This window comes from Mesocricetus auratus, unplaced genomic scaffold, assembly GCF_017639785.1.
Source record: "Mesocricetus auratus isolate SY011 unplaced genomic scaffold, BCM_Maur_2.0 Super-Scaffold_100015, whole genome shotgun sequence".
Taxonomy (NCBI): Eukaryota; Metazoa; Chordata; class Mammalia; order Rodentia; family Cricetidae; genus Mesocricetus; species Mesocricetus auratus.
Window position 1 is genome coordinate 20,494,985 of NW_024429198.1, and position 27,159 is coordinate 20,522,143.

Consider the following 27,159-nt stretch of genomic DNA (forward strand, 5'->3'; position numbering starts at 1 on the left):
CACATTTTCCTGTATCTTAAGATCATTCTTACTCATCTCCTATCTCTTCTTCTTCCCTTACAAGGGAAAGATTTCCTTCAGATCAAGTGCAGGAAACTGGAATCCCATTCTACTGGGGTGAAGGGATCTCTGAACCTACAGGTGAATAGCAGCAGTAAGGGGACACCCCCAAATGACCAGAGCCCTCCCACTACTGAAACCTCAAGGGAGAAAGGGCAACAGGGGTATGCTGCAAAGAATACCTGCCCTCTCAAAGTCTGCTCTGTTCTATATAACATAGCTACCACATGTCAACTCCAGTGTCAGCATACAGCCTGTCCTAAGTAATCCATGCAGGCCTATCTTCACTACCCCACGAAGGAAGGTCAGAGCGAGGACCAAAGCTGTTCACTGCTAAAGGATAGGTCTCCTCCCTTTGACTCTCTCCCTCTCTCCTCTCAATATATACATGCATATTATATATGATATGTAAATTATAGATGGATAATATATAAATACTTCATATGAACAGCAGGAGGTATCAATAGTATTCATACTACATCAAAAGGAGCTAAGGTTTGACTGAGTCAAAGGTGAAAGCTTGATCTTCAATGCACTAGTATTGGAGATAGGCCTAATGAGAGGCAACAGGATCATGTGGGCACTGCTGGCTATCAGGAGAGTAACAGTTAAAAACTGAAGTCATCCCTCCTGTTTTTCTTTACTATGATCTCATTTTTCCTTTCACATCTGCCATGACACAGTACATCACAAAGGCCTTCACCAGACACCAACAAGATTATGGGGCTGGGCTCCCCAGAATCATAAGCTAAATGAACTTTGTCATTTGAGTTATTCAGTCTGGGTTTTATAGCAACATAAAGTGGAGTAAGAGAAAAAAAGGGGTATCTTGCTTACTTTTTTGTTGCTATGACAAAATGTCCACCAAAAAGCAACTTAAGGGAGAAAGGGATGGTTTTGACTCACAGTTTACGTCAGCTGATCACGTCGCATGGGCAGCCAGGAAGCAGAGAGCAATGGATGCTTGTGTTTGGCTCACTTTCTCCCTTTGACACAGTATAGGCCCCAGCCCATGAAACAATGTCACCCACAGAAGGAGAGTAGGTCTTCCCATCCAGTTAACCTGATTAAGATTATCTGCCACAGGTATATCTAGACACCTGTCTCCCAGGTGATCTCAACTAGTTGTCACCAAGACCAAGCGTCACAAGGGCCCAATGCCTAATGAAGACGCATGTGGCAAAACAGCAAGATAGAATGTAATCAGGAAAAGGTATCACTGACAGTCATCAGCTGAAATTGCTGCTAGACTTCTCCATAGGATAAAGCAGGAAAGCCTGCTGTTGCACAAGGTGGTAAATGTTGGAGGTAATTTTTTGATAAATAAAACTGTAGCTGGATTTGGGGGAGAAAATATGTAACATAAATATGTATTTGTGCACATCTAAACTTCAGATGCTGATACTACAAAAGGCAGAGTAAATATAAAGCAATAATGGGAACAGTGATGAATTTTAATGTTTTAAATAAGCACAACCAAGTAAAAAACAAAAGTAGTATGCATAGCCAAAAGATAAATCCAATATGACTTCCAGATCCTAACGAATAGCCTAATTTTCTCTGTGCAAGGAACGGATGGCTCCATAGGTCATTCTTCTCCTAAAAACTTCAATTCAACTTCCATTTATAATCTATGTTGTATTTTTCAAAGCTTTATGCATTAAAAAATATCACTCTCCCTAAATTTTGCATTTACAGCCCTTTTATCATATAAATTGTGGTCCTAACCTAAGTGGAGGTTTTCAGGGGCCACTGGAGGGAAAGGGCTTTCTGCTGGAAAGCAGATACATCAAGCAAAATAAATCTTGCCTGAACCTGGAATTGTTCTCAAACATAGCACTTTGGAACTAATCTCTTCTCTTGAAAATATAATAATTTTTCTTTGGCCAGAAGAGATCAAATACCCCAAGGACAGCTGTTGTTCCCTTCCTCTGATGTACTGACTCTTGATTAATAATCATAAAGTTCCCCAGAATTCTTGCCCCACACACTTCCCGCACAAAGGCAGCACTTCTGCCATTAAGGTGTTAGGAACATGTGGACTACCCTCCCATCTGGAGGATGAGAAGGAACCAGGGATGAAGCCCAAAGTGTGCATGTTAAAGTGTCCCTCCACTCTAGACCTTCCACTCCATTGTCTTGTCAAACTTAATATTGTCATAAGCTGCTGTTGCCTTTCTCTGGCCATACTTTGATGATCTCAAAAGTGGGTTCCTACTATCTGGGTAATAGTAAGGCACAGTGCAAGGTACTCATAAACATTTGTTGAATGAACTGAGTAGTAGTTAGAGAAACATACTCTCTATATTGTACCATTTGAATATGAAGTCTCTTACAAGCTCATAGGTTAAGATGTTGGTTTTTGTTGATAAACATCTAGGAAGTGACTGGATCCTGAAGGCAATGAATTAATTCAGAACAATCATCTGATGAATTCATGATATGATGGCATGGTAGTCAGCAATAGGAAGTTCTGTGTAGCTAGCAGAAATTGCCGGGTTCTGAACAATTACTTGTCTACTGCAAACGAGATATACATCCATACTCTGTATCACTCAAAAGTAAATTCTACCATGAAAGTTTTTAGTGTATTTTAAAAAGATGGTGTTCTTATTGTTGTTTTCAAAGCAAACCTAAGCCCAGTTCTGATATAACCATACATTATGATTTTGCTTACAGCCTGCTGTAGACACAGGAGCTCTTACTTTTATAGATAGACAAGAAGGCTTGATTTTAAACTCTACTTTGTAATTAATTAACCAAAGAAGCAATCTGATACTTCTATGCCACCATATTTTCCTTCTGCCTCATTGGGAATTAAGGCTGAGGGTTCCCCCAAACTATGACAACAGGTAACCACCACTCAGCAAGTATTGTAATCTCTGCTTCAGAAACACTCACAGCAAGCTCATGACATAGGACCACCACTTCTACCTCTCTCTGTCTTCCCCGCAGCTCCCCTCCACAACCTACAGTGTTGACTGTGTACCTCCCCTCAGTTTTTAAGTAAAATCAAGGACTTCTGATCCCTGGGCCTCCACCTGTTGTCACACCTTAGGTTCACCCCTCTCTGTGGGGGAGCTCAGGTGAAAGATAGCTTTGTCCTCTATCTGTTCATCTGGGGAAGACACTTAACTCTCAGATTCAGTGTTAATACTTATAACACAATACAGTCAAAGAATGATTGGTCTTCTTTTAATTACCTCAGATAATGCAAGACTTCAATGGTTTGTCCAGAGTCAGTGCTCAGAGACCATTACCTGGCAACACTGTTCCATGTTTGAATTTTGTTTATTTGTTTACTTATTGATTGATTGATTGTATGTCTGTATGTCAGTGTACACATATTCATATTCATGGAGGTCAAAGGTTGATGTTGGGCATTTTGTTCAGTCTCTCTGTACCTGATGCTTTGAGATAGAGCCTCCCACTGAACAGTTATTGCAGTTTTTGTCTCAGTCTCCCAAGTGCTGGGATTACAGGTGCCTGTCATCATACTCAGCTTTTCACTTTGGTTCTATAGATTGGGATTCAGGTCTTTCCCGTTCAAAAACAAATGCTTTCCTATTGGAGCTCTCTCAATCCCTAAGACTGCACAGTAGGATAGGCACATAGTACCTAAAAATTAAAATGTATGTAATTACTTTAACTCAAACAAATTATTCTAGCATTAAGGTTTGTAATGTTAATAATCAGGTGATAAATTTAGGCCCTAGGCTGTTCTTCCAACCTTGTGCCAGTCTACTCTGCTTGACACTGCCCCACACTCACCACTCAAAGCACTGCCCCATGCCCCTGATGGATCTCTTACTAGAGTATAATAGCGTTTCCTATAGATAAAATTTCATTTCCTTTTCATCTCTCTCAGAATAAACCGCCTTTGGTCTCAGAGACCCTTCCTTACTGGGAGTGTCGGTACCATTTACTGTCATTTGGCACTTACTATGGTTTAAAAAATCACAGCTGACCTTTACAGCCTGATGGGCGATACACCAATGTGTTCTTGCATGTATTTTCTCACTACCTTGCATTCCTATCTTCTTACATGCCCTGGGATCACAGCCACTGAAGTTGGCAACAACACTACACCATGGAGCCCTTGGGAACAGATTATTGCTGAAGATTCCCATGCTCTAACTATCTTGAGATGAAAACAAGGAAGACATAGTAAACCTCATTCCACACAGGTGTGTGTTTATATTTCATATGTTTTATATGACTGTCCAAATTTCCACACCACTGTACACACATATACAGAGAATTATCAGCAACCAAGCCATGTTGTAATAGCAATTGACAACAAGAATGGGGGAAGAAACAGCACTTCTACTGTGATCAAGAATATGTATAGTATGCAAAATAGACCCATTCTGGCACCTGTATCAACAGTAGCTAGGATGTAGTATCATTACCTTGTGAATGTAGTGTCACTACTTTGTAAATAGTAGCGAGGATGACTTATCACTAGTAGTTAGGATGTAGTAACACTACTTTGTGAACAACAGCTAGAATATATTGTCTCCATTTTGTAAATTGTAGCTAAGATGCCATGTCATTAGTCCAGGTTATTATGGGAAAGGTTCTGAAAGAAGGAATTTTGTGACATTTCTAAAGCAATCCATGAGTCTCAATTTTGGACCTCCTTCTCTGCAGCATCAGACAGAACCATGGAACCATATCCAATTTCATTCTCCTGGCTCTCAGGCTCACAGTGTTGTTCACTTACCTCCCTAGTGAAAGCTGGAAAACTCAGTTCCTATCCTTGAATTTCATTCGTCAGGAGTTCAATCTGTCTGGTGAGTAGCTAAGAAGTCTCCCATCATTCCTGCAGAATACAACTCCTCCACTACCAAGTAAGGAAGTGAAACACCAGTTCAAAGAGTAATGAAGTTTACTGGTCTGGACCGCCCAGGATTGGGACAGATACACTTTTAACCTTTTCAACTGTTTACTTTCCAAATACCTTACCAAATTCTTGACCTCTTTGACCCACCATATGTTCCCTCTCTACATGCTATGAAAATCCTGGACAACCAAGGCACCAATCTCTTGCTTGCTTTCTCAAACTCATTTGAAAGAAAAATATTTTACTTTCACTGTAGGGTTTCAAAGGAAAGCAAATGCTTCACAAACCTCCCCAACTAGTATAATTCACATTAACGCACAGTGTGTTGACAAATAAATATTTAATGCCCAATGTCTATAGAACATATTCCTGGCATTAGAGAGAGTAACTTGCATAAAGAAAGAAATTAATAAAATTAATCTTTAATATTATGTGGAACCAAATGAAACTGCCATTTCTGTGGGTAAGATGAGCCAGGATCAGTACACATAGAGCAATCTATTTTAAACTTTTCCTTTGGGGTGGAACTCTGTGGTTGTTAGTCAGTACGAAAATTAAAAAAAATTCATTAGCTAGAGCCATAAACTCTTCTCAGGATACAGTTTCAGAATGAGTTGCTAATAAACATATTTAGAGAAATAATTGCATTAAACAGTGAGAGAAAATTCTAAGACAAGGGATGAAAATCATCTCTCATAGTAATTGATCAAATAAACAATAACAATGACAATGAAAGCTACATGTTTTTATGACTATCTCTTACATTATTTAATTTCTTACAAAGCCCATGGGAAAATCAGGTTATTAATTTCTAACCTAAATCAGTATGCGAATCCCATACTGAGTAGGGGAAGACTAAGGACTGCTTATTTTTAAAGAAGAAGAACGAATACAAGGAAGCAAGAGAATGGTAGTCAATGTCTTCCAGCTATATCCACTGCAGCTCCCTATCCTTCTAATCCTGGCCCTTCGTTTTAAGGGCCCTAAAACGTTAAATGTTTGCAAAGGAACTTTACTCTACAAGGAGGATGGGTTTACTTTTTCCCCTTAAATGCTAATCAATGATCCAACCAGTGCATATAAATACATAGGATCACACTTTCCTTGTCCTTGAATATACACACTGAATGCTAGTGGATGATCCAACCAGTGCGTACAATCACACAGGATCACACTTGCCTTGTGCTTGGATGCGCACATCTTATCCTGAAATTGACCCTTCATCCACTCTGTTTTGCATTGTCAAACACAAACATAATTTTAATCTCTAGGCTGAAACCTAAGGGGAGCAGTCTCTCTCACCTGTACATGTCTCAAGGTCCTAAAAGGGACGTCTCACTAATAACACTTTTATCCTCCATGTGGCTGTGCAGAGCTAAATTTCAAAAGCACATTTTTCTCTTGTAATCTTTACAGAAAAAAATAATAACAGCTTGGACTAGATGCTCAGATAAATACCTTCCTCCTGTAGATGACAATGGTCTCTTATTCATTTTTTACCCATCAAGCTTTTTTGGATACCTATGTATTAGATAGGGTTCCTACGCTTAAATGGCCATGTAGTAGGGATTTTAAGCATTTACTCATAGAAAGAAGCAAAGCATAGCTGTGATGGTGTGAAGCAATGTAGTTGACACTGAGTATTCATAGTCTCACGTAATCTTCCTAACAACCTGTGGAATTCAGCCTTATTACCTCAGTTGTTTAGGATAAGATAGCTTGGAATCACAGTTTACAGCAGAACCCAGCTTAATGAATTGCTTCCCCCTTATGAAGTGACATCATAAATTAAACTGACAGCTGTCCAGTTTGTGGGTAGAAAATACCAAATTGGAATAGACCATGAGTGGACAGAAGACTTAAAATTCATCTCTAGAATTTTCTAGCTAAGTGACAAGTGATATGAGCACCAGTGTATTTAGAACATAGACTGAGTTACAATTTGCCAAGCATTTATGAAGACCAAAGCTTCCCATAGATCTCTAATATGCCTTCACTATAGCAGTCTTCAGAATGGCACACCTATCACACTAAATAAATAACCATACAGAGCCAAACTTATGTCTCACAAGAGTGAAAATAGACTCACAGCATAAGATCGGGGTTGATGCCACTGAACTCAGATCCCTAAGAACTAAAAGAAATATACTAATACTCATAGAATCAAGCATATGTCTACCCCTAAGCTTTTCAATCATCCCCTTCTCCATTGCCCTACCCTATAATAAGAAAACCACTTTCATCTTACAAGGTGAAATTTCTAAATTGATGCTTTCAGCCATGTCCCCTATAAATCTCCCTGTCTTCATGGAGAGCTGCCACAATCTGTTATTACCCATGAGTAAAAGTAATGCTGCAATTATTAGGCCCAGGGAAATCCTATGCTCCAAAAGGAAGCACATTTGACTTCTAAAACACTAAGAAAGCAAGAGAGAGTCTAAGATGTGTTATGAACAAGAAAAAAACAACCCTCTTAATATAGAATCCTTATTTCTATGTTAGAAATGAAAAGACAATAAAACAATACAATATGAACTCACTAGAAGTATTTCCCCAAGCACAGCTATATGTCTCTAATCACTGAGTATTGATATGCTTCCTGATAACATGATCAGGTATAAAGAGCCAGAAATCTAACACAGTATCACTTCTTCCCTCAAGGCATATGTAGCTAGGATGGGACTAATGTGGAAATGGCCATCACCTCTGTAAGTCCCATTAAGAAAGGTTAGGTGCTCCCAGTGGGTCTACCTACCTCAGATGTGGCAAGCAGCATTAGGTGTTCTGAAAAATGAGACAAGGCCCAACAGGTTGTAGGGCACAGCAAATAAAGAAACACTGGACGCTGACTAGAGAATGCAGATGAAGGAAGGAAAGGAGATAGTAGAGGCTCTTGGAACTTCAAGTTAAGTCTAAGGACCTCTTAGGCTATATCCAGAGAGATGTACAGAAATTTTGGAGGACTATCATGTCAGATTTGAGGGTCGTGAGGGTAAAACTGGAAGCAGTAAGACTATGTAAAAAAAATAAAACCATGTTCTAACCACCACTCAGACTCAGTAACTATCGTCCCATGATTGTCCCCTTTTCAACACCTATCTTCAGATTTCAGTTGACTTTTAAGGTCACTGATTGGGAAAAAAAAGGTTAAGAGCTCACTCTTCTTTTTTATATAAATTTTATTTAAACTAAAATCTTATTTTACATATCAATCACAGTTCCCTCTCCCTCCCATCATCCCATGCCCTCACTGACCCCCCTTCCTATCCCGCATCCACTCCCCAGGGAGGGTAAGCCTCCATGGGGGATCATCAAAGTCTGGCCCTCCCCCATGTATCTAAGAAAACATAAATTATAGACAAGGGATACCAGTAAAGTAGAAATCTCTAAAATGTTCTAAAACACCAAGTTCACATTTAAGTCAAGAATTCACAACAAGACTCATTAGCTATGGGGATGATGGAGAGGCCACTAGAGCATATGCATCAAAATCCATAGTGTAAAGCTGCTGCGTGACTCTCATTTGCATCACCACACTGTAGGTTGACTGGCTGAGCCACAGCTGGGCTAAAAACTCAACAGAGCATAAAAGCAGCCTCTTAGGCCATGTGTTGCTTGGCTGTCCTCACTTTAAGCCTCATCAAGTTCTGTTTCCTCAAAGGATTTAAAGCATTGGAAAATAAATAATACAATTTATTCAGACTGTTCATTTCACTTGTTTGTTTGTTTGTTTGCTGAGAAATAGGGATTGAGCCCAGGGGCTCATGGATGCTAAGCAGACCATCACTTCTAAATATAAAACAGGGTATATGTCTCACTGTGCACATTAAGTGTCTCTACAGAAGCCTACTGCTGTCTAAGTATGCTCTGGTCAGAGTTAGAGAGTCTCTTTATTCCTTGTATTTTTATCTTATTTTTATTGAATGTATTGTACAAGTAATTCTATTGATTATTATAACAAAATGCCCCTTAAATTCTCTTAGAAAAGGGTTGTTTTTATTCACACTAACTCATAGATTGGAGAAAGTAGGGGAAGGGGATGAGTGGGTTATATATAAATTTCTTAAAGAAAATGAAGCCACATGGGCTGTCAATGAGCCCCACAAGAACCACACACTAACAATATTCCCCACAAGGACCATAGACTAATGAAAATCCCAGTGCTAGGCAGGAGAAACCACCTTCCCAATGGTTGATCAGAACAGTGTAAGTGAATCACTTAAACAATGTAGGTTGTTTATGAAGTCCTGGGTTTTCTCTCTGGGGTTGAAGACCCCTATTGCTGAAGACATCACATGCTTAGAACACAAGATTCACGTAATTCGAGTTGGAACTAATCTGAAAGCTTCTTTCCTACAATCTAGCTTCCATACTAGTTCCTGAAAACACTCTGAAAGATGCCAAGAGAAAGGGACAGTCAAACAGCTCTATCCAGCTGAACCAGGACAATGACCAACATTATAAGATATCCTTAAAAGTACATTAAGTGGCACATATCAGCAGCAACCAACAGGAGGGAAATCATGCCTGCTACTGAACTCCTCTAGTGATGCCATGGACAGTAGAAAAGAATCGACCACTGCCAATTTTCTGGACAAGTATGATTCCTTAGTAAAATCTAAATTTTACACAGACAAGTGTGGCTACCACACCTCACCAAAGAAGCCTCTCTTTGAAGACCATCACAGAAATCCACAAGAGAACACAACATAGACACCAAGAGATCCCAACCCCAAGAGATGCTTCTATATCATGTCGCTTACATCTGTGACTCATTAACTATTGGGAGAGGAAGGACAGAAAGATTGTAAGAACCACAATATCAGGAAGTGAACAGTGAAACAGTTTCTACTAGAAATTATCGAAACTACAAGACCAGGACAATGGCAATAACAATTGATGTATCAGCACAGAAGGGAAATTTCATGGAGCCTCTTGCCTAGACAAAGACAGCTAAAGACTGCTTGGAAAAGGACAATTAGCCTTAATGGCTGTTCATTGTGGAGTGGTCAGTTCTGAAATCATACACACAAACAATAAAATGGATTCAGTATGTTATATTTACATATTGAGGCTTAACATATACAATAATAATAACCAAAGGAAAGCAGGCTATCAGCTTGAGGGTGGGAAGCATAGGGAGTTGGAGAGAGGGTACATGGGAAGGGCTGGAGGAAAGCAGAGAAAGGAAAGTGATATAATTCAACTTAAAGTAAAACATTAAATAAAATCAGTCTTCCATTTCACAATAATCTAATAAATAAGTTATATATGCATAAAGCAAGGAAACAAAGAAAGTTGATTAGCAGTAGCTAAAACTATACATATAACTGAGTTTCATTTTTTTTTATTAAGAGAGTGAACTAAAATCTTTACATTCAAACAAATTGTTTTAGTCACTGTTCTATTGCTATGAGGAGACAGCATGACCAAGACAACTTATGAAAGAAAGCATTTAATTGGGGGCTTGCTTAACAATTTTAAAGCTTTAGTCCATTATTGCCATGGCAAGGAGTATGGTGATACACAGGCAGGCAGGCCCTGAAGTAGGAGGGGGGAAGAGAAAGAGAGAGAGAGACTTGAACTGGCATGAGCTTTTGAAACTCCAAAGCCCACCGGCAGTGACACACTTCCTCCAACAAGGCCATACCTCCTAATCCTTCTATTCCTATCAAATAGGTCCACTTACTGGTGACTAAGCATAAGTATATGAGTCAATGCTAGTCCTTCAAATCGCCACACAAAGCAAATTTCTAAAGTTGTTACTCTACAACTTTTCATATTTTAGTAATCATCCCATCACTAGGATTAAAGCTTGGTGTGGACATAGGAAAGAGGTAACATCACAAGCAGGAGGACGAGTAAATTGATATACCCCAGGTGCACATAGCCTGTTATTAAGAAAAGACGATAGCATGACTTGTGTCTCTTGCCAGAATTCTTTTAGGCAGTGACCGGGCACTGATTTATACATCAATACTTCAAATGTGTTGCATTATCAGCCTAAAGTACTTTTTAAAGTGACAACTTATTTGGGGAATAACAGCGTTCACTTTTAAAATGTAGTCATTCATTTCTGACAGTAAATAAATCATGCAACAGTCACTGCACAAACTACCAACCCTGAGCAATAAATCTTTGAATCCAGCCCTACCCCAGGCACAATGCTATAAAATGCAAGTCTAGTTTTAACTCAGTGACCTCAGTCTTGCCTCTGCTGGACAGTAAATCTAATGCAAAATGAACAAATACGGGTGGCTGAGTTTCAACCTGGCATAACACTGAGGCTTTGTCAAGGGTCCCAGAATTTAGAATTTTTAAGAACCACAACAGCAACAATAACAACAAAAAAGAAGACTGAAAACAAAACCACACGCTGCACAGCTGGAGACAGAAAAATCAAAGGGAGAGCTTTCCCCTTAGCTGGGAGAACACTTTGGCGACTCCTTTGACTCAACCCATCCCCAAAGTTTGGTTTTATTCTGTGAATTTACTATCTTCCAGGCAGATACTCATTGGGTGAGGGATGACACACTTACTCTTTCATCCATCCAATTAAAATTCTACAAATGTCTCATCTCTTACTATCTCTGCCAACCTGAAAATCATTTAAGTTTGCTGTAGCTCAGTGTCTGAACATTTTGAAATTGGAGCAACCTTTGCACATAGCCCATAGAACACTTTAACCATGACCATTGCATTCAATACCATACAGCATGCTGATGCTGAAGATACAGTGAGTAAAGCAAATGGCATCCTGCTCATCATTTCATCATACACAGAGGGGTTAGAGTAGAGTACAGGGTCCTACTCAATAAGAGCAGAGTTCCCTAGAAGGAGGTTTCCGGGAAGGCTATCAGAGCTGGAACCACTGAGCTCAAGTCTTTGAGGTGAAATAAGCCCATACAGGAAGAATAGGTTTGGGAACATAAACTTGGCACTGAGCAGGACTAGCGAGATCTTTCTCGACCATCAACCCCTGGTAAAGCATCCATAAGAAATAATCCCACTTCCAACTTTACACACAGATGTAAACATAGGGTTATAGACACGGGTCAGCAGGAAAGAGCACTTGCTGCTCTTGCAGAGGACCCTGGATTGGTCCCCAGCAGTCATATGGCAAGGCACCAGCAGATCTAATGTTCTCTTCAGCCTTCTTGAGAGAGCATGCAGTTCACATACATCCATGCACAATCACCCACATAAAATAAAGATGACCTTTAAACATATGAAACTTTCTCAACTTTGCTTCCATTTGAAGTCATCACTTGTTTCTAACTTGGTTGCAAGGTATAAAGAAATCAAGCTGGAACTGAGCTGGGAACTTCATCCCTGCTAGCTAGCTTACAAAGAGCCATAAGGTGCTATGCAGGATGCTGATTGAGAAAAATCACTCACGGTCTTACCCAGCTATGAACTTTATGCAGTAAAATATCAACCTGCTAGTAAAATGCATCTACAGGGATTAGTGTCATAAATGCCATGGGAATAGCCAAAGGCTCTGTGATTGAACTTGAGGCTCTTTTTGCAGGAGGAAATCCATGTCTGATATTGTAAATTCAGTCAACAACCATGCTTGGGGGAGGTAACAGGCCAAGATGGGAATTTACTATTTTTGTTTATCTAAATTGACTCAGCATCAAATGGTATCCTAAATATCTGTGTTTATACCTACAAACAAAGGCTACTCTCACCCTTAATCAGAGAAGCCTCTCTTTACAGCAAATGTCATAGAATCATGGCTACCCACGATCCCAGGAATAAGTAAGAAAATAAGTAAAGACTGGAAGAACATAAAGGCAAGCTGGGGATAAGTGCTGCTTCATGCCACCTTCTAGGCAGGACACATCCATTGTAAGCATGAACTCAGCAGCTATAGTAACTAGCACTGTCAACAATGACAGATGGGTTGGGGAGGACTCAAGGGGCCTGATTCCTTCCAGCTGAATTAAAGGCTACTGACTGATTCTGGCAGGGAGGAAGTCGTTAGCTTCAGTTGTATAGCCACAGGTGAGCTCACCAGACTAAAAAGTTTAGCCAAACTTATGGCCACACAAATGGCCCTGTTTAAACTCAGTGGGTGTCCTAGTTGAGGCTACCATTGCTGTGATGCAACACCAAGGCCAAAGAAACTCAGAGAGAAAGGGGTTTAATTGGCTTACGTTTCCACACCACTGCTTATCATTGAAGGAAGTCAAGACAGGAACTCAAACAGGCAGGAGCTGAAGCAGAGGCCTTGGAAGAGTGCTGCTCACCAACTTCCTCCTGGCTTCCTCAGTTTGCTTTCTTAGTGAACCCAGAACCACCAGCTGAGGAGGAGCACCGCCTACAATGGGCTGGGCCCTCATACATCAATCACTAATTAAGAAAATGCCCAACGTTTTTACCTACAGCCCAATCTTACTGAGGATTTTCTCAATTGATATCCCCTCCTCACGACGGCTTGTGAGCTTGTGTAAAGTTGACATAAAGCTATCCAGCACAGTGGGTCACAAATAAAGCCAAAAGAGAGGAATGTGAAAAAGAGATTTGTAGGGAGGCAGGTATCTGGCAGGAAGGGGAGAAAGAAGGAGGGGTAATAAAAATAATATATATGAAACTTTTAAATAACTAATTAAAATAATTAAAAGGACGAAGAGAGATGCTGGAAAGTAATGGCAGGGAAGTTGAGAGCAATGGGGGAGGGGAGGTGGGGTACAATTTGTCATCACCCAGAAGTGCTAATGCTGGCTCCGAAACCTCAAACTCAGACTCCCTCATCAATCTTAATACCCCCCAGATTCTACGTAGAGCAACCACAGAAAGAAAAGAAAGCTCTTAGCCAAATATTGGAGTCCAGCTTGGAAAAATGAGCTTTGCAATGACAGCACATATTTTAAGGGCTTATTGGGATCTAACTGAGGAGACTGGCTCCAAGCCTTGTAGTTTCACATATTTTCTTGATTCCTAAATTAATCATTTTTAAATCATCTGCCTTAAACATAAGCCAAGAGGAAGCTTCCTCCAGGAATAGCCACTCATTGGCATCTCACGATTTAAAACTAGATCACATTTTGGGGATGAGTATTGAATAAGAATTTTATTAAGATGCAATATGATACATGCACATGTGTAATGCATAGCAAGGAGGCTAAAAACAAATATTTAATATGATACAATCCTAACATAAAACTAAATCAGTTTTAACTACTCATCAGGATTTATTAACCAGAGCTTAGCAACTTGGTGGAGTTATGCTTAATGGTATATGAGCCTTTGATGGAAGAAAATGATTACAAATTTTTCTCTTCCTATAGACAGATCTTTCATACAACAACGTTCTCCACTAATAGCATTCCAAAGAAAAATATGATTGCAAGTCTGATCTATTTATTACATTTACAGTATGGTGAATTAGTTAACAATGGCAACTAGTATTTTTTAACATTTTTAATGTTGATCGTTTTATTAGTTTTTTCTTTTGGAAATATACTCCATACATATTTTAGAAGATTAAATTTCCCATGTTTTCATCGTTATTATGGCTTGCCTTTCTATGACTCACCTAAATAATCCCATGCTTCTACTTGAGTATGAACAATGCATTAGTCAGTGGTTTGCTTTATCAGACTTTTCCCTATTTCTTTTTATCATACACTTACACAAATATGTCCTTCCTTACAGAATGTGCTACAAGTTCTCAAACACCATAGCTGGTAGCCCTTCTTCTTTCTATACTCACTGCTAAACACAAACCTTGCAAGTTTGAGAAAAGGCAGTGATTACAAAACTAACAGAAAGTCACAGAATACTGTAGGAAACACATTTGATGATCTTCAGAAACTCCTCCACAGAATTGCTGAGTAGGATTCCAGAGGAGGCTTTGATGCACCTCTCTGAGACACTGTTCATCTTTCAACAGCAGTATTCTTCTCTAGCGCATTAAATATGTTCCCGGGAGCATGGTTTCCATCCTCTGTTTTACAGTCAGCAGCTTCATGATCAGATAAGAACAGATACTCTGATAATCATTCTTTCTGTGATTTCCCAAGAAAACCAAAGGACAAGGAAGTTCACTACATTGGGTGAATGTCCAGATCAGCAATCGTCAGTACCAAAAAACAGGGCATCAGCCAGAATAGAGGCCTCAAGAAATGAGTGTACCAAGTAAGAACAGCTGGCACTGCTGGTTCTCATATTCCTCCATGGAGCAACCCAGGCCTATGGGTCACTGGTACTTCATAGCAATAGCTGTTCCTACACAGAGAACAATCTGAACTTGACTCAAAATCAGAGATGAAAAAACCTTCAAGGAATATTTATCTCAGATCTCTTCTTCACAGACATCTCAGAGGTATCTCAGACCAGCTCGTGTCAGTGTGCCTTAAAATATGCATAGGCAACAGTATCTAATGCTCAAATAAGTACAGTGGGAATACTGGCTATCCACTAATTTATTCAGTGGATATTTAAAACTTTCCATTAAATTTCAGCCACATAGTCAGTGAAAGGGAGATCTCTGCAAGCAAAAGCAGATTCTGAGCTACGGTAGAATATCCACTTTGCTAAGTAATGGATAAATTAGCAAAATAATCACATCAATAATATATAACTTTAAAACATGCATATAGTTTTCTGTGAGAACAAGAAAAGGAAGGAGAGAAAGAGGAAAGAGGGAAGGAAGGAAGCAGGAAGGGAGGGAGGGACAGGAAGAAAAAGAAGGAGGGAGTGGAAGAAAAGGATGAAGTGATTACAGATTGGAAGGAAGGGGAGGTAACCTGTGATGATTAAGTAGTAAGCTGAATGGAAAGGGGTTTAGAAAAGAGTGACAGGCAGGAGGAACAGTCCATGTAGAAGTCCCAAACTAGAGCGATCATAATTTTAAAGGAGGCCCATGAGCTGGAACACAGAAGGCAGTGACAGAGCATAAACAGAAGGAAGACATAAGAGTCACAGAGCACATGAAGGGCAGAGATCTTTGTTCAAAAGCAGTGAGAATTACCCAAATACTTAAAGACAAACTCTAATAATCTATTGAGAGAATCAATTATACAATAAATGAAAATGTATTTGAAGAAAACTGGTAAACAATCTCAAAAATTGTAATAAGGGTAGATCTTTACCTGAAATATACTTCTGATAAATGAATAATTCAAAAATATAAGCTGCATACTGAAAGAGTATTAGAAGCTGTAAGTATTTGTTTGATAGTATGAACTGATATTTCATATCAGGAAATGCTGAAATCCTATAGGAAATTATATAAAATTATATAAAATTATATAAAATTATATAAAATGTAACCTAAAAAAACATAATTCCTGTGTAACAAAAATGAGGGGACAGAGGAAGAAATTATCCAAAATGAATAATAAATACATGTGAATAAAATATTAAATTATTAGTAACACATCCTATGAGCTACTAGTGGAATGAGGGACTATGGCAACCTGTAACCATTCATAGCATAGAATTGGCCTACCATTGAGAAGGACAATTTGAGAACATCTATTCAATGTAAATAATATTCAGAAAGTTTGCCGGGCGGTGGTGGCGCACGCCTTTAGTCTCAGCACTCGGGAGGCAGAGGCAGGCGGATTTCTGTGAGTTCGAGGCCAGGCTGGACCAACAGCCTCCAAAACAATACAGAGAAACCCTGTCTTGTAAAACCAAAAAAAAATTTTTTAATTAAATAATATTCAGAAAGTTCAACTCAACAAGGATTCTAAGATTAAACAATGGACATTTACCTGACACTTTACAAGAATGAAAAATTTAGAATATCTAACATGTTAAATAAATTGTCACTGATTGGGGGAAAACACATTATAGAAACTTGAGAATTTGGTACATTTATGGACAGTATAATATGTCTATGACACCAGTGAATAAAATGAGGCTACAGATTTGTCATCTGAAAAATGAGTCAGAAGTGGAGACTGGTGCACATACTTTTCTCTTTGTACAAAATACAGAATACTTCCCTTTTATCCTTCCCTACACAGAACACAGAAGATCAAATCTATTCACTGTTTCCCATATGACCTTAACAGATCATATTACTATTAAATGAATTTCCAGAATAGAATGTCCTGCTCATACCCTTTCCATTTTCAGTGTGTGAATTTTAATCTTCCATCTCTGGAACACATTTCAGTGTAAGATAAGAGGGAAGAGCAAGTCTGGCTTCTGTCTGGACTTTGAGATGAGGCCTCAGGGAAGGAGCTTGCTTTCCTGCCATCATCATCCCTACTCCCCAGCTCAGAAATTCTCACAAACCTCACAAAACACATATGCAAACAGAGAGAGCAAAAGACGGGAAAGGAAGGAAGATACCCAGGCAATGGAGATTTGAACTTACACAACTAAGTCTGAACATCTAAGTCACAGCAGGACAAACTGTTGAGTAAATAGCCATTAAGTGTTTCATCAAGAAATGTGTGCAAGAGCAGTAGGGCCCTGAAAGCTGTCAAAATATCTACATTTTAATGCCCATTCCCAGCATTAGAGTCCTGGCGATTCCTTTCTGTTCCAAATGAAGCATATTAGATCCAGTAGACAGGATTCCTGGAGGTTTCAACCACAACAATATTAACTCCACTGTTCTTTAGAATCATAGGGCTGGGACAAAACTAGCCTGGTAAGAACTTAGAGTAGCAGCTAGGGTTGGAGGGTGATGGGTGGGACTAGCTGATAGTTGTTTGAATTACATTTCTCATACATCTGCAAAGATGGTGGGGGGCTCACTGGAGAGATGGCTCAGCAGTTAAGAACACTGGGAACTCTTCCAAAGCACCAAGAGTCAACTTCCAGAACCTACATGGTGGCTCACAAACATCTGTGACTCCAGTTCCACGGAATCTGACTTCTTCTGGCCTCTGTGAGCACCGGGCACACATGTGGAACTGAGATTCATGCAGGCCAGACACCCATACCCATAAAATAATAGAATTAAAGATTCTAAAGACAATGAAGGGCTGATTAGAATGAAGTTAATTAATAAACATTATAGGAATAGCTAATACCCACTACTAGGGAGGTCAGTGATCCTAATGGGAACCTATTACCACTGCTTTGGTAAATTGTCATCCTGCCAACCTGCCTTTAACGATCCTGTTGGTACCTATAAATTAGCACTGTACCCACCCTTGATAAAATAAGTTTCCTATTACAGTGGTCAGTGGAATGCTGACACCCATAACCAGCCAAAGTGCTGAGAATACATGATAGTAGAGTGTTCTGCCCTAAATGTTCTGTCCTTTCAACTCTATGGTTTAAAGAATAACACAGACAAGGGAACAGAAAGAATTTCAAGAACCAGAGAATAAAGAGATATGTGTATCAAAAAGATGTCTTCTGGACAGGGCATAACCATTGCACCAATGGGCTCAGTGAATCTGTGGTTACCTGCATAAGACTGGGCTAACATTTCATCATGGATAGAGGAGCCCATGAGGTCAGACTCCTCCATGAGGGACTGTTGACAGCTAATGATTGTTAGGGGATGAGAGTTATGTTCTGATGGTGTGGCCACTGCTAACTTGTCGTTGTTCTAGTAAACAAACTCCTGCTAATGCTCTGTCAAGAAACTAATTAAACTCAGTAGAGCACACACAGAAAGAACACATGAAGGTAGATGAAGTACTGTTGAGGATAAAAAGATCCCAGGGAGTGAGGAAGGGGATGAGAAATAAAATGTGGGATATTTACACAATGGAGTACTACTCAGTGGGGAAAAAAACTTTGGAATCTTGAAATTTGCAGGCTAATGGATAGCACTAGAAGAAACCATCCTGAGTAGGTAATCCAGTCACAAAAATACAAACATAGTATGTGCTCACTCATATATGGATTTTAGACATGGATCAAGGCATTGCCAGCCAGCCTACAATCCCACTGCCAGAGAGTCTGGGAAACAGAGAGGACCCTAAGAGGGATATGCATGGTACCTCAAAGAAGGGGAAAACCTGAGCAGATTAGGAGCATGGGGGGAGGAGAGAGGGAGCTGGGAAAAAGTGAGGAGGAGAAGAGTAGGGGAGAGGAGGACATAGGGAAGCAGAAAGGTTGAGTTGGGGGAAGAATAGAGGAGAGTAGGGTGAGAGATACCATAATAGAGGGAGTCATTATAGGTTTGAGGAGAGATCTGGCACTAGTGAGATTTCCAGAGATCTACAAGGATAACACCAACTAGCAAAATGAGCAATAGTGGAGAGACTACCTTAAATGCCCCTCCCTGATAATGAGTTTGTTGTTGACTTTCTTATATGCCATCCTAGAACCTTCAATCAATGAGAGGCAGACACCCATAGCTAAATGCTGAACTGAACTCCTGGAACCCAGTGATAGAGAGGGAGGATTGATGAGCAAGGGGTCAAGACTGGGCTGGTTTAGCCCACAGAAACAGCTGACCTGAACAAGGGGGAGTTCTTGGACCCAGACTGATTGATGGCTGGGAGGCCAGCATGAGACTGATCCAGACCATCTGAATGTAGGTGTCAGTGAGAAGGCCTAGGCAATCTATGGGGTCTTGGGTAGTAGATCAGTATTTACAAATTTACTTTGGGTGCCCATCCCACACTGAGGATGCTGTCTCAGCCTGGATTCTTGGGTGAGGGCCTAGGCCCTGATGTGAACGACAGACTCTGGATACACCCCATAGAGGGTCTCACCCTCCCTGGGGAATGGAGTGGGGATTGGGTGGGGGGCTAGGGGAGCTGGGAGGGGCGTGTGGGAGGAGGGGAGGAGAGGGAGCACTCCCTGACCTTGAGGCTGATTTTCACATAGCTTTTGTTATGTTTTCCCCAAGAATGGACTTCCTGGGAGTACACCAGTTATCAAAGAAAAGAAAGAAATAAGCAAAGACTTAATTGAACACTTAGTTTCTCTGTGAGTCTATCCAATAACTGAGATTAAAACTCTGCAAGTAATTGTAAAACTACATGTAAGTCATTGCATTTTTCAAAAGTGACTGCACATTGCACACCCAGCCCTGGTCATAACTTTAACAAGAAATGGAGTCTAATTCTCTTCCCCTTGCACTTAACACTAGTTTGTGATTCACTTTTGACCAGTGCCTTGGCTATATCAAAATACCACAGGCAAGGTGTTTACAACAACAGGCACAGATTCCCTATGGTTCTGAGGTTTGCAGGTGAAGATCAAGGCACAACCATGGTTCTCAGTGAGGGCCCCTCTCCCTGATTCATATGGCTACCTTCTTTCTTCCAGCTCTCTGCTCACAAGGCAGAGAAAGTAGTACTATGTCCTCTTCATCAGTTTGAAAGGACACTAATCCAGGAATTGGGATTAGTTTTCAGCTCAATTTAATGAACTCATCCAAACACAATCGCTCCCCAAAAGATGCTACTCACTAATACCATCCTGTTAGGAGTCATGGCTTCTTATAGCATGAAAGAATAAGTAAGACCAACTGGGAAAGGATGGAGAGAAAAAGAGAAATATATGGGATATGGATGGTGAATAGAATCCAGTTACAACGTATGCTTCAATGAAACAGTTATGTACAATGAATAAGGCAAATTTTAAAAAGTAAAAGGCAAATGAGCTTGGTTTCAATGGCTGAAATAGAGAAAATCAGGAAAATAAACAGTGAGTACTGACCAGCCGGATATCCAGGAGATGCCAAATCTTCAGCCATCATAAAAACCAGTGAGGCTTCTTCTGAATCAATGGGATAAGCCACTCCTGGATATTCTCCTGCTGAGTGGTCGTTTGATTGTCCTGAGACTCCCATTCTACCAGGAAGACCTCACATGGTCCTATGGACCCACGGAAAGGGAAAAAAGGAAATTGTCCAGGGCTGATGTTTCCAGTATTCCTGGTTTGGACACTAACTAACCCCAGAGCCACCCCACTAAGTTTTTCTCAGAGTCTCTGCTTCATGATCACTAGAAGACTATAAAACTGTAAGTACTGCTGAAAGCACTAGGTTTTAAGGCTTTTTTACGCAGTCACAGAAACTAGAACCTACAGTCACACAATAACAAGATAGCAGAACTGCTTTTTGTGAAATACGATTATGTGCACTTTTGTAAAGTCATTTTGTTTGGCTGAGAGAGGAAACTATGTTTTACAATGTTCATGATTTACCTTCAGACATGCTAGTTTTCTGGATAGAGAATTATGAAGTGTATTCCAAACCCACATTCTACTGGGCAAATTACAGCATGTAAGAGAAGCAGGCTCCTAGGATCCTGTGTTTCTCCAGCATGCCAATTATACACAGAGCCAACAGCAGTATACCCGAATTCCCCTCCATGAGTCCACTGTCCATCCTGTATGTAAACAAGCACTTTCTGTTGGTGCAAGTCTGAACTTAAATATGTTTACAAGGAAAATACAAAGTGTATTAGTTACTTTTCTATTGTGACACAACACCATTATCAAGACAATTTATACAAGAAAATATTTAATTTGACTTATTGTTTCAGAGTATTAGCACCCATGATGGCAGAGAAAAGGCATGATAGTAAGAACAGCTCATTTCTTGATTCACAAGTAGATAGCAGAAGCAGAATACTGGAATGCCCCGAGTCTTTTGAAACCTCAAAGTCATGTCCAGTGACATACCTCCTCCAATAAGGCCACATCGCCTAACTCTTTCCACAACAGTTCCATCAATTGGAGACTAAGTATTCAGTTAAATGAGCCTATGGGGGTCATTCCCATTCAAGTCACTGTACAAGGTATAAGGCCTCCTCCCATATATATTTATGAATGGCAGGACCACCATTGCTCTCCTCTCTCACACTATCAACATCCTACACGCAGTGAGGAACCTGTATATCTAAAAGTATTTAACCCCAAAGATCTGAAACTATGAAAATACCAAAAAGCAGGACACTAATAAATCTCGCCAGAATGATGCATCAATTCCAACCCAAAAGCCATGCATTGTTACAGAAAAAAAAACAAAATCATACATATATCTATATTGATAACAAACATGGGCTAAACAAGGAAACTGTAAATGACTAAAAGAGCTGGTTATTTACTTCTCATGAGGATGTTCCATGTCATAGTTAGAAAGTCATATATAAACATTTGTTGTCTCCCTTGTGTTCTTGAGACCACATGTGCATCACTTGTCCTATGAGACAATATGGAAATCTGTCCTAAAGTAAGGCAATACAGAAATATCTATGTGGCAAAGAGAACTAGGTTCCTCATGCAGCTGGCTGTCTTGCATTTTCATTTCATGAAGACTCCTAGAGAGCTGATAAAAAAAAAACAGCCCTTCTTAAATGAATTTAACCCCCCTGCTACTCCCTCTGCATGGGGCATGGGCAAGAAAAGGTTAATATTTTGTTTTATAGAATGAGAACATCTGTGTTTATTTCAGATGGGACCAAAATTATGTCAAGTTTCCTTTTTAAACATATAGCAAGTGTGTTGCTTCCAACTTAAGTTCTAGGAGTATTTTGTATCTCTTGTACCATCACCATGGGTGGTATGTGTGGACATCTCACCAAAAAGCCAATCTCTGTAAACACTGGCTAAGGGAGACAGCTCTCTTCAGACATTCAGAATGACATCAGAGCTCACTTATTTAGATTAGCCCAAGGATATATCATCTCGAACCCCACTGAGCTTCTACACAAGTATTCAGAAGGCCAAGAGAAAGACGCACTGATGTTCTTAGTTATTTGGTTCCATGCCAGGAGCAGAATGGTTTTCCGTTGAGATCTAGTCTCTTACTACTGGGAACTACATCTTAATTGTTACTCAAGGGGAATTTTTCCCAATCTGTTTTTGTGCTCCATGTCAGGAAAACATCAAAACACATCCTTCATACTCTTCTCTACCTGACTTCTTCCTATAATATGAGAGGAAAGGCAGGACATTCCAGAAATGCCTCTGTTCCCAAAAGAGAATCACTAGGCACATTCTTCATATAAGAAAGAAGTGTTTTATGTTATGGGTGATGGCCAGTTAAGATCCATGTTTGTCTGGATGAACTACAGCGTTATCAGCCAAGGGAAACACCTGCATAGCTCTGTGTTCCTGCAGTATATCCATGACCACACATCCCATAAACACGGAATTCCAATCCAAAGGACAAAAAAACACAGGTGCTGTGGGAAAATAGCTCCATATAAATCTGCAATATGCAACAACCTTTCAAAACAAACAAGACTATCCATGTGTAGCTTTAGCTAAGAAAGTTGAACATCAACCCCAATAGCTCTAATTATTTGTATAATGTATGGAGCTGGAACTAAACATGACCATAGACCATAAAGTAAAGTTCTCAGGAGACAGATAACAGTTGACAGATGCAACAGACCTCAGTTAACAAGAAGACTCTGGTTTCTATTTTCTGAACAACCTCAGAACAAAAATTCACCCCAAAGATTCTTTAGACCCAAGTCCCCAAACTAATACACTCTTTTGTCCATAAATACACACACACACACACACACATACACACACATGCATGCACGCACATGTGAGTGATCTATAATAATAATAATGTTTCATTGCATGAATAAGGGCATTAGAGAAAGAGAACTAACCACTTTGATTTATCTAAAAATGGTTATACCCCAGAACCACCAAGAAGTCTTCATGAAATGAAAATTCAAGATAGTCAGCTACATGGGGAACCAAGTTATCTTTGCCACATACATATTTCCATATTGCCTGACTTTACCCATCAGACAAGAGATGAATGTGTGCTCTCAAGCCCATGGAGAGAGACAACAAGTGCCCCACGCCACTGGGACAAAGGAAGCCAGTCTCTGAATAACCCACCTACTGGCCTGTAGATAATAAATGCTGCACAAATGATGTCAACAAAGACCACATTGAACTGGGGGCCTAGGGATAGGAAGAAGAGACTTACTGGATTCAGAAATGAGCAATTGAGTCATGCCTGTCAAACATAGTTTTATGGTAGACAGAGTAAAATGAAGCAAGTCTCCCAGAAGACTATCATGTAGTCTACTTCTTAAAATATTTCTCATATAATCTCATGACATTAGAGTATTATGTTTAATAAAAAACTTTTATGGCAAAAAATCACTGATACTTTTTGCTTTCAGTTAAGCTCAATTTTTACCCAAAGCAAAGAAAACCTAATGATTTTAATGTTTTCTATATTCACGTTGCTTTGTTTAAGAATTCCCCCAAATACAACGATAATCGATAGATGTCTTTTGACCTTAGGGAAGTTACAGAGGACCTGCAAAACTTGATCTGGAAAGACAAACAAACAAACAGCTCATCAGAGAGTCAGCCCGTGCTGCTGACTATTTTTACGACCCAGATGAACACTTGGGAATCACAATACCAACTGAGAACACAGACCCCTAATAGCCAACTCTTTCATCTGAAGTTCATGGCTGCATGCCATTATCAGAAGCAAGGGAAAAATGATCTTTCAAAGGATGTCTTACTAGTAGTGACCCAAAACAGCCAGAAAGTTAAACAGGATTTTTAAATCAACTGGTGAATTTTGCCACATACGGAGTACTAATGATGACTTTCTTACTTCCAAAGATGCAGCTTATTCTGGTTTATAAAGTCCAGCTACTTAAATGTTATCATTCTACTCTGAAGCATTAGCTATTTAGTTCACATGGCATCACTTCTCAAAGTCTGTGAAAGTCATAAATTATAAAGCCAATTTGACACAGCCAAGGGATAAGACTAACAAAAGTATGCCTGGGGCTAGAGAGATGGTTCAGAAGTTACAAGTACTTGCTGTTCTTACAAAGGCCTGGAATTAGATTCCCAGTACTCACAATGGGTGGTTTACAACAGCCTCTAACCCCAACTACAGGAGATCTGACATACTCTTCTGCCCTCAATAGGCATCTACACATACACACGTATACATGCAGACACACACATGCTCATAAATAAAGACATGCATCTTTAAAAGGAAAATAATTTATTTTTGATATTTAGTCACTCATCATTCAGTAGCTTTCACCAAAACCCAGAAATCACACACACACACACACACACACACACACACACACACACACACACACACACACACACACTATAATGAAGAGTAAATTAGGGAATGGAGAAAATAACATTAAGAGACAAAATACCATTGCCAATAATTTAACTGCATTTATAGGCATTTTGTTGTTCTTTTAAAACTACGATCTTTTGCTCCTTAGACTGGTCTATTAAAGTAAAAAAGGAAAAAGTAGCTACAGATTACACCATATTTCCCCAAGGACATAAGCAAGCATTTAATACATTGGATTCTACTTATGATATTACATGCCAACTTTAAAATAGTTGAAGTAAGATATAAAGTATAGAGTTACCAGCCATTCTTCACAGGAAATGAAATGTTCTGGTAAGCAGTATAAAAACAAAGGACAAAGAAACAAAAACATTTTTCAAGTAAAGAACTACTCTTTTATTACCACAGGCTTAAAATACTAAGCCACCAGACACAAAAGTCTGGTCTAAAATAATATAGCCAGCCACACATGCCTCTGACACAAAGATTCAAATGAATATGTGTTTTGTAATCAGTAGCTATAAACATAAAGCTATTAGACCAGAAAAGAGACAAGGACACACTCAAATTCTTGTGATTTTCAAACCTTCATAGGGGTCATCCAACAATTAAATTCTACGTTTGTTTCCTATTTCAAGTAAAGAGTAATGCAAGCAGATAAAAATACATAATAAGTGTGTGAAGGGAGATAAGTTTGTATGTGTCAAAATGTCAGAGGCAATCCTGAACTAGTCCATATTTCAGGCTAAGAGAAACTGAAAAGTGTGATTTAAAAGGGCTAGCTCTTTCTAAACCCAGGTTTCTCAATTTTACTGTGATTACATTTGGAGCTAGATAATGTGCTATTGTTATGTTGAATGTTTGGCATAATTTGCATGTTCTTCCTTTTAGACACTGATAGTATACACTTATTTTTATAGTTACAACAACCAAAAATATGACTCTAGGTGACTAAATATCCCGATAGAGACAAATGTGCTCTAGTTGACAACTACTATTCTAATGCAATGATGACAAAGTAAATCCTAATCCTTGGGAAGCCAAAGTCAGGCAGATCTTATCAATGACAATAGTCTGAAGTGTTCAGGTCAGCTCAATGTGTTGTCTGCTTATGAGTCAATAGCAAGGCCAATTGTAGAAAGCAAAATGTAAATTACTTTCCCGGGCTACCCTAACCAAGTCAGCTATCTTCTCTTTTGCACTTGTAGTTCTAAAAAATAACTATACAATACACTAGAGGTACAAAATCTTGAGATGTTAAGGCAGAATGTTCTGGATCCCTCCTGGTGTCCTTTAGAAATACAGTGATCAATGCTTTAGTTTAGCACCTTGCAAAGAAGGTTGTTTCCTATAATCCCTTCATCATGTTGCAATGGGCACAGGTTTGTTGGGACATTTCCTGCTTTCATGCATCTTCAGTGACAGGCTCATAACACATTTTAGGCATCTTTCATCATTTTCTGCCTAATGACGTCACAAATATTCATATGGTGACTGTTTCATAACTTGTTGTATATGAGTAAATCCAGTCTCACTGAGCTCAGTCAAGTTAGTAACTGTATTAGTTATCTTTCTGTTGCTTTGATAAAATACCATGACTAAAAGTATTTAGAGATGAATTTATGCACTTTAAGTTCCTGAGGGTTAAATGTGCATAAAGGAGGGGAAAGCATGGCCACAGGAGCATGAAGTTGAGATCACCTTTCAACCACACAGAGCAAACAGAGAGCAAACGGAAGTGAGGTAAGACTATATACCCTCAAAATCCACCCCTGATAACACACTTCCTTAACTGGGCTCTGCATCTGAAAGGTTCCATAGTCTTACCAAATAGCAACACATACAGAGCACCAAGTGTTCAAATATGTAGACCCGTAATGGACATTTGTCACTCAAGTCACAGCATTGAGTCCCTGTCCTTCATAGGTTCATAGCCATGTCATCATGCAAAGTGCAACCAATTCAACTTCAACAGGTCCCATAGTCTTTAATAGTTTCAATACTGTTCAACAGTTCAAAGTCACTTCTTAGACTCAAGGCAACTTTGAAATTGTGAACCTCTGCAAAGTAAAAAAAAAAGTAGATGCTTCAAAAGTACAATGTCCCAAAATATACATTTGCATTCTTAAAGGGAAGAATGAGGGATGAATGACAAACCATGGCACTGAAGCAAGACCAGAACCTGGGAGGACAAGTACGGAACTTGCAGCTGAGTCTGTTATGAGGAATTTCTGTTTCAAAGGACTTAGGTGATGCTGCTTTTCAT

General features: G+C 39.5%; 1 protein-coding gene across 3 annotated transcripts in view; it reads right to left on the reverse strand.

The window, feature by feature from the left end:
* Positions 1 to 27,159, reverse strand: part of Fbxl7 (F-box and leucine rich repeat protein 7) — a 379,760-nt gene that overhangs the window by 239,351 nt on the left and 113,250 nt on the right. The window contains exon 1 of one of the 3 annotated variants that reach the window (XM_021233667.2): positions 13,069 to 13,188. The exons of the other annotated variants lie outside the window; for them this stretch is intronic. The gene's annotated coding sequence lies outside the window, so the exon portion shown is untranslated. Of the gene's footprint in view, positions 1 to 13,068; positions 13,189 to 27,159 lie in introns of those variants that run through there. 3 annotated transcript variants of the gene reach the window in all.